Here is a 15,625-nt window from a genome sequence, read left to right on the forward strand (position 1 = left end):
ACCCCTGCAAAACACAAATATGTGAATACACACACACACACACTGTGTGCGTGTGTGTGTGTGTGTGTGTGTGTGTGTGTGTGTGTGTGTGTGTGTGTGTGTGTGTGTGTGTGTGTGTGTGTGTGTGTGTGTGTGCTTGCAATATGTGAAACGAGTATTACCTTCCAGTATCCTCTGAAATCTTATTTTTATACTATAGGACTCTGCTTTATGTATATGTGTGTTTAATTTGTACCTCATCCTTGCCAAATTAAAGAGGATGATAAAAGATGCTTTAAAAAGATGCGGTTGAGCCAGAGCTCAACCCCCGCAAGCACAACTAGGTGAGTACAACTAGGTGAGTACACACACGCAGAGTGATATCAAGTGATAATGAATGGACACAGAGACAGGGAGGGGGAGTGGAACTCCTCATAAGGCAGAAATGTAAATTTCAAGAACTAGAGACTTGGGTGACCAATGTAAACACTAGCTCCATACTTGGGATTCTGACAGCAGATGGGAAGATGATTGTGATCTTGATAATCTACAATGCCCCACCAAACAATAGAAGGTCCAGGCAGGAATATTTATATATATATATATATATATATATATATATATATATATATATATATATATATATATATATATATATATACAAGAAGGTACATTGGGTTTATGAGAGTACATAGCACTGATGTTTATACATTCTTGTAAAGCCCATTAACACGCATAGCGTTTTGAACAGGTCCTTAATCTAACATATAATTTTAAGTAGTTAATTTCTAGCAAAATTTTAAAAAATATTGACAGGTACATTGCACCTGTTAACAATGTGATGATAACAGCAAGATATGAATAGATGAAGTGCAAAAAGCAGTAGCAACAGCTCACAGAATGAGAGAGAAACTGCTGGTCATGGGGGACCTCAATCACGAGAGACCGATTGGGAGTCGAAAAATCTCCATGGTAGGAGGAAGAAACGTGGGGAGCGTTTCCCCCCCTCCCCACGTGGAAAACATGGGGAGGATACGAGCATATATGAGAGAAGTGCAGTGGAAAGAATAACTTTGAGTAAATACAGTAGCAAGATATGATGGATTTAGTCATATGGAAATGCAAGGTGGCCGAAGAGAGTTTTATACCAACAGTAAAAGAAAAACGTAGGAGGGAATATGTAAACCCAAGGTTTAATAGCCAGTGCCAGGAAGTAAACTAGCAGTTCACACTCTAGATTGTATTGCCTTCTCATCTCATCAGTTTAGGTTCTTTCCTGCATGCCTGCAGATAAAGTTTATTACAACGGAACTAGAATAGGTTTGCCTCAACCGGCCGCTAAACTATCGTCACTACATCGGCTTATGTCGACAAAACAGTGTGAAGAATCTATTCTCGTTAACGTGGATATGGGTCAGGGAAAACTGGCCACTCCCCTGGAAACACAAACCGAAAATGTCTCTATTTTCTGCTTGTTACAACTTGTAATAAAGTTGTTACATCTTGGTTTAACGTGTTTATGACGTATTAGAACGTTGTTACAACTTGCTATATTGGTTGTTATAACTGGTTAGGAGGTGTTAAAACGTGTTCGAACGTTGTACCAACGTCGTAGTTTCGGTGTGTGTTTGGCAGGATCCTGCACTCAGAGATAAGTGCAACTGAATGAAATGCCCGATAATTGTGTCTAGGAAACCTGGTGCCAGATTCACGAAACAGTTACACAAGCACTTACGAACCTATTCATCTTTTCTCAATCTTTGGCGGCTTTGTTTACAATTATGAAACAGGTAATGAGGTTTAAGCATCAAGAGGCTGTTTATAACAATAACAACAGTTGATAGGGTAGTTTCCATTCTTGTAAACTATTTAATAAACGTTTCCTCAAAGATTGAGGAAACATGTACACGTTCGTAAGTACTTGCGTAACTGCTTGGTGAATCTGGCCCCAGCTGGGTATTGCTTGTGGACTTGTGGTTGAGGTGCCTGAAAGATGGGTTCGAGTGGTTGAGGTGCCTGAAAGATGGATTCGGGTGGTTGAGGTGCCTGAAAGATGGATTCGGGTGGTTGAGGTGCCTGAAAGATGGATTCGGGTGGTTGAGGTGCCTGAAAGATGGATTCGGGTGGTTGAGGTGCCTGAAAGATGGATTCGGGTGGTTGAGGTGCCTGAAAGATGGGTTCGAGTGTAGTTTCTGGTCACGGTGACCATTCCATCTGGATGTGATTTGTGGCCTTATTGTCTGAACTTCACTCTTTCCTGTCCACCTCTGCTTGCAGTATCACCAGCTGCAGTGTGGCCGGAAACCCGTAGAGGTTAAACGAGGAACAAAGTATTCACAACAGCAACGCACAGCTCAAATGCTTCTCTGCTGTCAAAATTCCTAGCTTGTGTTTACATTGGTCACCAAGTCTCTAGTTCCACAAATTTACATTTCCGCCTTATGAGGAGTTCCACTCCCCCTCCCTGTCTCTGTGTCCATTCATTATCACTTGATATCACTCTTCGTGTGGGTGTGTAATGATGTCTTTGTCGTGATGTCTGTCACCTTTGTAAGTAAACTCCTTTGCATCATATGTGTCCAACTGAACAGTGGCAGACATGTATCGTGTCTGCTCTAGTCTACATTTGGGCGGGGAGCTACAGTCTCGGTTGATGTATTATAGATACATCAAAAATTGTATAGATGTATTTGCTAGCCTGAATATGGATTCAAGATGGGGGGAGGACAGTTAAATACGAGGGAGAAAGTTCACAGATTCAACTATGCACATTAACGTAATTATATGTTATTCTTTAATTGAATATACAGAGTTTGAGGTTTTTCTATTTACTTTAAGAAGTTAACTAATATATGAAACTAGTCAGAGTGATGTGTGACTGTCCCGTTGACCCTCTCAAAGGTTCCTCTTGAGGGTTCCTCTTGAGGGTTCCTCTTTAGGGTCCCTCTCGAGGGGCCCCTGTCTTAATCCTGGTTTACTGCCTATGACTCACTGCAATATATTCGGGTTCCTAATCACTGACGCAATTGCAAAGGGATATCAGGCGTTCCAATATGGCTACTCTCGAGCATCCCAAACTGTATCTTCTACACATGGAACATATGTATGTAGGGGAAGTAATTATTACCAACATGTCCCCCTATATTCAGCGCCACTCGACAGAGTCGACACTCAGTCACCCTAGGTTTGAGTTCAATATCTCCAGTCTCTTAGTTTTCACCGCCAACAGATGAAAGACTGAGGTTTTTCAGGTGATTTCAGGTGAATTAACCTGTGCCAGTGTCTTTGACAGCCATAGATAAGAGACATTGTTTATGCAAAATCAATCGTACGTACTCAAGACATTCTTCTTTCAACCTAAACACACGATTCCTCATACGCAGCTTCACTCGCTGTGGCAGAAAGTAGCTGAATAGTGCTGTAATGTGCGTCTAGACGGCCCGTGGTTATCGTACCTCAGTCAGCAGGAAACTAATGAACCAGATGACTACACCCTTGCTATTGTTTTGGTCGACTTGCTGCTTTGCTTTGGTCGACTCACTGTCCTTGTTTTGGTCGACTCACTGTCTTGTTTTGGTCGACTCACTGTCTTGTTTTGCTCGACTCACTGTCTTGTTTTGGTCGACTCACTGTCTTGTTTTGCTCGACTCACTGTCTTGTTTTGCTCGACTCACTGCCTTGTTTTGCTCGACTCACTGCCTTGTTTTGGTCGACTCACTGTCTTGTTTTGGTCGACTCACTGTCTTGTTTTGTTCGACTCACTGCCTTGTTTTGGTCGACTCACTGTCTTGTTTTGCTCGACTCACTGCCTTGTTTTGCTCGACTCACTGTCTTGTTTTGGTCGACTCACTGTCTTGTTTTGGTCGACTCACTGTCTTGTTTTGGTCGACTCACTGTCTTGTTTTGCTAGACTCACTGCCTTGTTTTGCTCGACTCACTGTCTTGTTCTTCATACACAATGGGGTCCACTTACGGTCAATGGGGTGTCAATGGGATTCATGCTTGTAAACTGTTGAATAAATGTAACCAAAGCCGTCAAAGATTGAGGAAAGATGTACACGTTCGTAAGTACTTGCGTAACTGCTTCGTGAATCCGGGTCAACACTGTGGCCAGGTTAGGATGATGAAGTCAGGTGGTGACCTGTCTTGCTGTTTACCTTACTTTGTACTATGTACTTTGTACTATGTACTTTGTACTATGTACTTTGTACTTTGTACTCTGTACTAGGCTATGCACACGCTCTATAATAACATTTACCTGTATTTGTAGCATAACCCAATATTGGTAATCATACCATACATAAGAACATGGGAATAAAGGTAACTGCAGAAGGACTATTGGCTCATACGATGCATATATATATATATATATATATATATATATATATATATATATATATATATATATATATATATATATATATATATATATATATATATATATATATATATATATATATATATATATATATATATATATATATATATATATATATATATATATATATATATATATATATATAACAGTGTCAGACCACGGAGGAAAACTGAAACAGGAATTTCCTTCCTGTTTCAATTTTAAGGAAAATTCCTGTTTCAATTTTCCTCCGTGGTCTGACACTGTTATATATATATATATATATATATATATATATATATATATATATATATATATATATATATATATATATATATATATATATATATAGACTCTAGATCTAGATAACATATCTAGACTCCTTGACCAGCTCGTCAAGGATACCCAACTTGATGATTGTCCAACCTTAATGCTATCCTCCTGCACCTTAAGTGTAGAAATCACTTTGCATCCTGGGTGTGCACTTTAGCTGAGAGAAACCCACTTTTCCGCCCCCTAAAATGGACTAGAGGGTTAGGAAAACGTACATTCCCTATGCAAATTATCTCACAGGAAACTTATGTGTCAGCCAGGAATGTGGAGTGAGTATGGGTGTAATGTTTGCACTCCTCACACTGCACCTATAGCGTGTAGTGTGTGGGGGTGCAGTATGAGGCCATGTAAACAATCAAGAATGAAGAGTATATCTTGGCCATTATCAAGGTCTATTTATACCGTGGCAGAGGCGGGGCTCTTGACTGGCTCTACCACAGAAATGACGCTTGTGGGTGTATAGAGTCATGCTTGACATACAGGGCTTGCCACATATAGAGCCCTGCTACAGAGACCATGATATATATATATAGACCTAGCAAAAGAGAAATCAATATAGAGAGTTATTCTACACACACAGGGCGCCACATATAGAGCATTGCTAGATAGGCAACTCAACATAACGACCTGGTAGAGATGGTGCTATATAGAGTCATATTACACATACAGGGTGTTCAACATAGAACTCTATTACAAGCGAGGTGTTTCACATAGAGCGTAGCTACCCACAAGGACGCTTCACATACAGCTCTGTTACCCAAAACATACCTCTCGTAGAGCCCTGATATACACAAGAAACTCCATACAGAACCACGCAGGATACTCTACAATAAGCACTTGAACACACACATGGTGCTGCACATAGAGACCACCACTGCACCCGCCCCCATCAAAACCTCTGGGCACCTCAGCAATGCAACTTGGAACCGCACCAAAGCAACCAACCACAATAAAAATACCAGTTATATTAAAAACAATAGACACTATTCAGTGCATACGGGCACCATATCAATTGACTTGAAGACCAGAGTAGTGCACAGGAAGACCATAACAATGCCTCCATGTTGACCAGACCACACACTAGAAGGTGAAGGGACGACGACGTTTTGGTCCGTCCTGGACCTTTCTCAAGTCGATTGTCCACATGTCACCATAACTTAGCCCCTGAACACTATAAGCAAAGTATAGTGCAGCATCAACTATTGAACCAACTATAAATGCATCACTTTTATATCAGTAAGTACTGATATAAAAGTCCAAAGCACACGTCGTTTAGGTAACAATAATTAAACAATAATGACGTTTATAAAAGACTAATCAACCTAGGAATGAATATTGTTTACCTACGAATTCTTCATTGTACCATGTATCAAATTTATGTATTTTTATATCAATTAAATCATTATTATTGTTATTAATAGTATTATTTACTCTGTACTAACGTTGGCCGTACGCACGATAACAACCAATTTCACCTAAAAGCCACACTGGTATACAATGTTGTATACAAATACATACAATACACAACGTCATCTTAATACTCAGTACAACATCTTCATACAAAGGCTTGAACACCTCATACACCGCTAACACTAATAATACAAAACCCTCTCAAAGTTTTCAACATACAGTAAGGACGCGTCGCAGGAATTTGCTGTGAGATAATAGGAAATTAACCTCAGCATAGACCTCAGATATTATTACTGGGTGTACAGCATGGTCTTCAGGGAGGGGGGGGGGGCAGACGTCACATCAATGCTATAGATCTCGGTCTTCATCATCTTGACGTCATATCTGATTAAGAGGAAGAATTCTCGTGAGATTATACGGGAGATCTTTTTCTGTGCATCATTGCTTCATTGGTATATTTTAGTGACCGTTTTTAATGCTGGGTAACCTGTTACATAGAGTACTAGATGCACCTAGAGTTATATCGCCTTTAGTTAACTAACCTATGCTTCGAAAAGTATATCCTATTTCTCTATATATCCTGACAGTTTAGTCGTCGATGATGTCCTGGACTATACTGGATGACGTCCAGTTTAGTCCTGGATGATGTCCATAATACTCAAAATGATATGATGTCCATATGATGTCCATAATCAACATGTAAAGAGAACATGCAGATTGGTCAGTATAAGCTCTTGTTGTAGCCCTAATTCCTTCCAGGGGAAATAGGTCTTACGTTTAACAATAAGTCACAGGCGAGCCTTGAGTCTCCCAGACTTCCGGGTGGCGTCGCCTCAACCATTCGTATCGTAAATATATTTTAATCTAACTCAAATACAACGCCAGAAGGTGCCATTATAATAGACACGCTGACACAGCTGTGCGTCTACACCAAGCAGCAGCAGCAGCAGCAGCAGCAGCAGCAGCAGCAGCAACAGCAGCAGCAGCAGCAACAGCAGCAGCAGCAGCAGCAGCAGCAGCAGCAACAGCAGCAGCAGCAGCAGCAGCAGCAGCAACAGCAGCAGCAGCAGCAGCAGCAGCAGCAGCAGCAGCAGCAGCAGCAGCAGCAGCAGCAGCAGCAGCAGCAGCAGCAGCAGCAGAGGGAAGCAACAAACATACCAGTGCTTGGAGACGGGGATGTAATAGGCAGGCAGGGGTGAGGTAAATAGAACTAAGAGGATGTATTTGGGGAAAAATATTGAGTTGAGGACTGTGGAGATAGGGAAGGTTGATGGGGAAGAGGTGGTGGGGAATGTAACACGTGGTGGGGAAGGAAAGTTGAAGGGCAAGGAGATGGTGGTTGAAATGGTTGATGGTTGAAAGTTGAGAAGAGGAGGGTTGTTCGGTATGAACGGTGGTGGAGATGGTCTAAAATGGCTTCCTTATAGAGTCGCATTCACTATTTACAGCATTCACAGAAACCCATTCGAGTGATTACATGAACAGTGAAAGCTTGTTCCCAAATTATAATTGATCCAGATGTGATATCCTAAAGAGGCCAAATGGCGGTGTTTGTCTGTACATTAAAGAGGAACTTTTATGCAGAGAGCTCTTAAACTTTACAAATGAGGTGGTAGAGGCAATACGGAATCAAAATAGACAAACAAGATTATTTTTCTAATATGCAAACCAGTCAGATGCAACAGTTGTGGAATTCAAATAGCAGATACACAAGCTACAGATTATCTTTCATAATCTACCAAAACCCAGTACTAAATAATTTCTTTCTTGGAGACTTCAGTCTACCGAGTTTAAGATGGAGAATGTAGGAACAAAATAACATTATAGCCGTAAATCAACCTTGAAATAACCAGCTACAGATCAGAAAAACTCCTGGGATTCTGTGACAAATTTTCTCTCAACCAACAGATAACAAAATGTACTTCAAGAAATAATTCTTATTCAAGAAACATTGTTATTAAAATTCAGTTATGAATTCTGGGAAATCTACCTTAATAACCTTCCTTATCGGGTAATATCTTTCAGTTAGAGATCCTTTAACTAAAAGATTACAAACCACCTGTGGTAACTACCCCAACATAAATCACTTGAGTGACATAACCCTTCATAAAAGGTTTATGTGACCTACCTCTTTATAAACCACTAGTGTGACCTACCCCTTTACAAATCACTAGTGCGATCTATCTCTTTATAAACCACTAGTTTGACCTACCCATTTATAAACCACTAGTGTGACCTACCGATTCAAAACCAACCTGTGTATGTGTGTTCTAACCCTTCAGTAAACCAGTAAATGGAGAGAAAGTTCGTACATGTAAATATTTACAGAATACGCAAAGGTAATTAGGAATGTAAAAATCGAGGACTGCAGAAAGTTAAAAGAAGTTCTTGATGAACTCCAAGAGAAAGCATTCAAACGGTCGCAAGAATTCACTCGAGCAAGTGTAAGGTTATGAGCATAAAAAAATGCTTCCATGGAGGAATCCTCATCATTTAGGGAAGACGAATCTTCCCCTACAAGAATCCTAAATATTCCCTAGAGGAATCTTAAATATACAAAGATTTAGAGGTGGAAAGAATTCACACAGAAACTCCTGATAACACCAACATGCTGTCCAACATTAGAATACTAATTTAGAAATCTAAATAAAGAGTTTGACATGGCAAGTCCCCCAGCTTATGTCTGACCGATATTAGACACCCAATACACACACACACATCTGAAAACAACGCAATTGACGATGTTTCTGACCCTCCTGAACCACTTTCAAGTCGTGTAATGGAATAGAAGAGAGGAGGGGAGAGTAAATTTATATGGTGAGAGTGTGAGATGACAGGTTAGAGGGTCGAGGAACAGGAGTACAAGTTGGGTAAGAAATATAGGAAAGGGACGAAGTATAGGAATAAGTTAAAGTCTAGAAGTAGTTTTCAAGTATGGGAATATGAAGGAAAAGAAAAATGTAGAAGTAGAAGACGAAGAGAATGAGGGTAAAGTAGAGAAAGAGAGGAAGATAGCAACAAAGAGAAAGAGAGGAAGATAGCAACAAAGAGAAAGGAAAGAGATAAACAGAGGCGCTGAAGCTAAGTCAATTCACTTGTGTTAAGGTGGGAGCATTTATGAAATGAGAAAGGGAAGAGTCAATCATCAACCAAGCCAGGACTACGGGCTCACCAGAGCCCGTGCTACTTAGAACTTTTTGTTCCAGGTAGCGAATCTTAAACAGCAATAACCAAGGAGCCATGTTGGGTATTAGAGCCGATTCAATAAGACGGCGTCTGTGATTAGCAGAAGCAGGAAAGATCATTTTAGAAGACCAATCTATAAGATGATTAGAGTCCCTAACATGATAGAACAGATCATTCTCTCCTATGGATTTGTCTTCTAAAATAATAAAAATAATAATAGTAATAATAATAGTAATAATAATAATAATAATATTTATTCAGGTACACACATGCAAAATGAGTTACAAACAGTCTTTTTGGATTACTAGATGGAGCTAGTATATATTATACTTAAAGCCCCTAATACGCACAGCCTTTCGGGCAAATTAGTTGAAGAAATGGAAGACAATACTCCCTCCCTGAACAGATGGGCAACAAACCTTCCTTCCTTCTTTCATTAATGCGACTGACCTTCTCTCTTCTTTCATTAGCACTGACACAAACCTTCCCTCTTCTTACTTCATTATTTACATTATCCTTCGCTCTTCTTTCATCAGTATACTGCCTCCCCTATCCAGTATGGTAACACTGTTTCCTCTCTTGCATCACTGATTCAACCCACCTCCCTTGGAATACTGCTTCACTCCACCTCCCTTGCAATACTGCTTCACTTCACCTCCCTTGCAATACTGAATCAACCCACCTCCCTTGCAATACTTCTTCACCCCTCTCCTAGCAACACTACAATACCCCATCCCCCTTTGCAGTAACCATCACCTCCTCTCTCTGGCAATACTGCAACACCTCTCTCACCCGTTGCAATACAGCTCAACAAAGCGTCTGAAACAAATAATACTCTTGAAACACTTGAAAGTTCCCTGGGACTTACATCAATAGTGTTCCCAACTCCTCGGAGTTTATCATACTTTTCTTGTGTTTCTGACGAAGTTGTGTGTTTTGTGGGGCCCTGATAACGTTGTGTGTGGCCCTGGTGATGCTGTTTGTGTGTGTGTGGCCCTTGTGGTGCTGTGTGTGTGTGTGTGTGTGGCCCTGGTGATGCTGTGTGTGTGTGGCCCTGGTGATGCTGTGTGTGTGTGGCCCTGGTGATGCTGTGTGTGTGTGGCCCTGGTGATGCTGTGTGTGTGTGGCCCTGGTGAGGCTGTGTGTGTGTGTGTGGCCCTGGTGATGCTGTGTGTGTGGCCCTGGTGGTGCTGTGTGTGGGTGTGTGGCCCTGGTGATGCTGTGTGTGTGTGGTCCTTGTGATGCTGTGTGTGTTTGTGGCCCTCGTGGTGCTGTGTGTGTGTGTGTGTGGCCCAAATGACGCTGTATGTGTGTGTGTGTGTGGGGCCCCTGTGATGCTGTGTGTGGCCCTCGTGACACAGTGAGTCAGTGGCCCTCGTTACGCTGTGATAAAATTGTTAAATGAACTTTGTAGAATTGAATTTATTTTTCTCAAATGAAGAAAAACATGAAATATATATATGAAATATGGGAAATTTATACATTTGATATCTCTGTGTTTTCCAGTCTGTCTTCCTCTCTCTCTCTCTCTCTCTCTCTCTCTCTCTCTCTCTCTCTCTCTCTCTCTCTCTCTCTCTCTCTCTCTCTCTCTCTCTCTCTCTCTCTCTCTCTCTCTCTCTCTCTCTCTCTCTCTCTCTCTCTCTCTCTCTCTCTCTCTCTCTCTCTCTTATAGTAAACACAGACACAAAAGGCTCAAATCAAAGTGAACTGAAAGCCTGTTCAAGAGGAAGGAGAGAACACAGAGCTGCTATTTGGCCAAATTGAATAGGTCAAATAATTCAATCGGGCCAAATTGCAGCTTTCAGTTCTCGCTCTGAGTACATGAATGGACGAGGGGGGCTAGAAATTAATCTGAACAACATACTGTAGAATACAGCGTCCCTTTTTGACCGAGTGGAAGTCATTATCTTTAAATGCATTCTGATTAGAGTCCTTTCGACAGTGATGTCAACACTGTTTTGCTTGAGCTGTGATGACTGCCACATGCATCACTCAACGTAACAGTCCCTATGATTCCCTTGTAACAACTTGTAATAAAGTTGTTTACATCTTTTCATAACGCTTTCATGACGAATTTGGACAACCTTGTTACAACCGTAACGTATTGTTACAATACGTTGTATTGTAACATATTGTTACAATATGTTGTTATGTATTGTTACAACCTTGCTATATTGGTTGTTACAACTTGTTAGGTGTAAAATCTTGTTTGAATGTTGTAGCGACGTCGTACTTTCGACGGGATTCCACAGGGATATAGGCATATGCAGGCGATGAGTCACAATAACGTGGCTAAAGTATGATGACCAGACCACACACTAGAAGGTGAAGGGACGACGACGTTTCGGTCCGTCCTGGACCATTCTCAAGTCGAGGATGACTTGAGAATGGTCCAGGACGGACCGAAACGTCGTCGTCCCTTCACCTTCTAGCGTGTAGTCTGGTCAACATATAGGCATATATATATATATATATATATATATTTTATTAAATATGACCGAAAAAGTAAGATTAATAATTCTAACACGAATTTTCTCAATCTTTCGTACATTATGCTTCACTGTTGGAGGTAAATCAAAAATCACTTCTCCAAAATTCATTTTTATTTCTAGTCTGACGCGACACGGGCGCGTTTCGTAAAACTTATTACATTTTCAAAGACTTCACAAATACACAACTGATTAGAACTTGCGTTTCCCTGATTTTATATCTACATTTGAGTGAGGTGGGAAGGGTGATGTGGCATTACATTTGAGTAAGGTGGGAAGGATGATGTGGCATTAGAGGATATTAATAGGGTATTAAAAGTATCAACACAAGACAGAACACGAAACAATGGATATTGAATAGAAGTGTTTGTAGAAAGCCTATTGGTCCATATTTCTTGATGCTTCTATATTGGAGCGGAGTCTTGAGGTGGGTAGAATATAGTTGTGCAATAATTGGCTGTTGATTGCTGGTGTTGACTTCTTGATGTGTAGTGCCTCGCAAACGTCGAGCCGCCTGCTATCGCTGTATCTATCGATGATTTCTGTGTTGTTTACTAGGATTTCTCTGGCGATGGTTTGGTTATGGGAAGAGATTATATGTTCCTTAATGGAGCCCTGTTGTTTATGCATCGTTAAACGCCTAGAAAGAGATGTTGTTGTCTTGCCTATATACTGGGTTTTTTGGAGCTTACAGTCCCCAAGTGGGCATTTGAAGGCATAGACGACGTTAGTCTCTTTTAAAGTGTTCTGTTTCGTGTCTGGAGAGTTTCTCATGAGTAGGCTGGCCGTTTTTCTGGTTTTATAGTAAATCGTCAGTTGTATCCTCTGATTTTTGTCTGTAGGGATAACGTTTCTATTAACAATATCTTTCAGGACCCTTTCCTCTGTTTTATGAGCTGTGGAAAAGAAGTTCCTGTAAAATAGTCTAATAGGGGGTATAGGTGTTGTGTTAGTTGTCTCTTCGGAGGTTGCATGGCTTTTCACTTTCCTTCTTATGATGTCTTCGATGAAACCATTGGAGAAGCCGTTATTGACTAGAACCTGCCTTACCCTACAGAGTTCTTCGTCGACTTGCTTCCATTCTGAGCTGTGGCTGAGAGCACGGTCGACGTATGCGTTAACAACACTCCTCTTGTACCTGTCAGGGCAGTCGCTGTTGGCATTTAGGCACATTCCTATGTTTGTTTCCTTTGTGTAGACTGCAGTGTGGAAACCTCCGCCCTTTTCCATGACTGTTACATCTAGAAAAGGCAGCTTCCCATCCTTTTCCGTCTCGTAAGTGAAACGCAGCACGGAACTCTGCTCAAATGCCTCCTTCAGCTCTTGCAGATGTCTGACATCAGGTACCTGTGTAAAAATGTCGTCAACATACCTGCAGTATATGGCCGGTTTCAAGTTCATGTCGACTAAGACTTTTTGCTCGATGGTACCCATGTAGAAGTTTGCAAACAGGACACCTAGGGGAGAACCCATAGCGACCCCATCTACTTGCTTATACATGTGCCCATCCGGGCTCAAGAAGGGTGCCTCTTTAGTACAAGCTTGGAGTAGTTTCCTCAGAATACTTTCTGGCATGTCAAGAGGAGTACAGGCTGGATCACGATACACTCTGTCGGCTATCATTCCGATTGTCTCGTCCACAGGTACGTTTGTAAACAGCGATTCTACGTCCAACGAGGCTCTTATCCCTGTGGCCCGTGCGCCCCGCAGTAAGTCCACAAATTCCTTTGGAGACTTCAGGCTGAAGGCGCAAGGAACATAAGGAGTCAGCAGGCCGTTGAGTCGCTTCGCCAATCTGTACGTGGGTGTGGGTATCTGGCTAATGATTGGCCGAAGTGGGTTTCCAGGCTTGTGCGTCTTGACATTTCCATACGCATATCCAGGTTTATATTCCCCAATGATCTTTGGCAGGTGGAGTCCGGATTTCTTGGCGTTCACAGTTTCGATCAGTTTGTTGACCTTTGCTTTTAATTCGGCTGTAGTGTCCTTCGTTACCCTTTGGAACTTAGTTTGGTCAGAGAGTATGATGTTCATTTTCGCCAGATATTCGTCTTTTTTAAGAATGACATATATTGGCGACTTGTCACCTCTCCTGACAACTATCTCCTTGTTCTCACGAAGGCTTTTAGCTGCCGCTCTAAGCTCGGGGGACAGTATGGTGCTTCTGTAGTTGCCTCGATTCTTTCCTCCTTCTGCAATAAGTTCTGCTTGTAAGGTATCTTTGGTAGTGACCTTCTTTTGTGTCTCGAGGTCGAATATGTCGTCCAACAGAATTTCCAACTCCACTTTCCGGGCCATTTCACTCGGTCTGGACATAACATGACAGTTTATGCCCAGATTTAGGAGAGTGACTTGGTCCTCAGTGAGGTTAATTCCTGCAAGGTTCAGGAAGCCATCTCTTGGTCGTGGAATTGCCATAGGTCCTCCATATAATGTTGTTAGTTTCTTGATAATCCTTGTTTCAGTGCTGAGGTGATGTTGGTCTGTGAGGATGTCGAGGTGTTGTTCAATGCGGGTACGGATACTATGGTCGATGTTGCTATTTCTCCACTCGTTTGTAGCATGAAGTAGTTGCGTTTTTTTTTGTCTTTGATTTCAAATCAAAGACAAAAAAACGCAACTACTTCATGCTACAAACGAGTGGAGAAATAGCAACATCGACCATAGTATCCGTACCCGCATTGAACAACACCTCGACATCCTCACAGACCAACATCACCTCAGCACTGAAACAAGGATTATCAAGAAACTAACAACATTATATGGAGGACCTATGGCAATTCCACGACCAAGAGATGGCTTCCTGAACCTTGCAGGAATTAACCTCACTGAGGACCAAGTCACTCTCCTAAATCTGGGCATAAACTGTCATGTTATGTCCAGACCGAGTGAAATGGCCCGGAAAGTGGAGTTGGAAATTCTGTTGGACGACATATTCGACCTCGAGACACAAAAGAAGGTCACTACCAAAGATACCTTACAAGCAGAACTTATTGCAGAAGGAGGAAAGAATCGAGGCAACTACAGAAGCACCATACTGTCCCCCGAGCTTAGAGCGGCAGCTAAAAGCCTTCGTGAGAACAAGGAGATAGTTGTCAGGAGAGGTGACAAGTCGCCAATATATGTCATTCTTAAAAAAGACGAATATCTGGCGAAAATGAACATCATACTCTCTGACCAAACTAAGTTCCAAAGGGTAACGAAGGACACTACAGCCGAATTAAAAGCAAAGGTCAACAAACTGATCGAAACTGTGAACGCCAAGAAATCCGGACTCCACCTGCCAAAGATCATTGGGGAATATAAACCTGGATATGCGTATGGAAATGTCAAGACGCACAAGCCTGGAAACCCACTTCGGCCAATCATTAGCCAGATACCCACACCCACGTACAGATTGGCGAAGCGACTCAACGGCCTGCTGACTCCTTATGTTCCTTGCGCCTTCAGCCTGAAGTCTCCAAAGGAATTTGTGGACTTACTGCGGGGCGCACGGGCCACAGGGATAAGAGCCTCGTTGGACGTAGAATCGCTGTTTACAAACGTACCTGTGGACGAGACAATCGGAATGATAGCCGACAGAGTGTATCGTGATCCAGCCTGTACTCCTCTTGACATGCCAGAAAGTATTCTGAGGAAACTACTCCAAGCTTGTACTAAAGAGGCACCCTTCTTGAGCCCGGATGGGCACATGTATAAGCAAGTAGATGGGGTCGCTATGGGTTCTCCCCTAGGTGTCCTGTTTGCAAACTTCTACATGGGTACCATCGAGCAAAAAGTCTTAGTCGACATGAACTTGAAACCGGCCATATACTGCAGGTATGTTGACGACATTTTTACACAGGTACCTGATGTCAGACATCTGCAAGAG

The 15,625-nt window shown here is 41.8% G+C and overlaps 1 protein-coding gene across 2 annotated transcripts in view; it reads left to right on the plus strand.

The window, feature by feature from the left end:
- LOC123751393 (dopamine receptor 2) overlaps positions 1 to 15,625 on the plus strand; it is a 251,635-nt gene that overhangs the window by 85,636 nt on the left and 150,374 nt on the right. The gene's annotated exons all lie outside the window — the stretch shown is intronic.

This window comes from Procambarus clarkii, chromosome 4 (assembly GCF_040958095.1).
Source record: "Procambarus clarkii isolate CNS0578487 chromosome 4, FALCON_Pclarkii_2.0, whole genome shotgun sequence".
Lineage (NCBI taxonomy): Eukaryota > Metazoa > Arthropoda > Malacostraca > Decapoda > Cambaridae > Procambarus > Procambarus clarkii.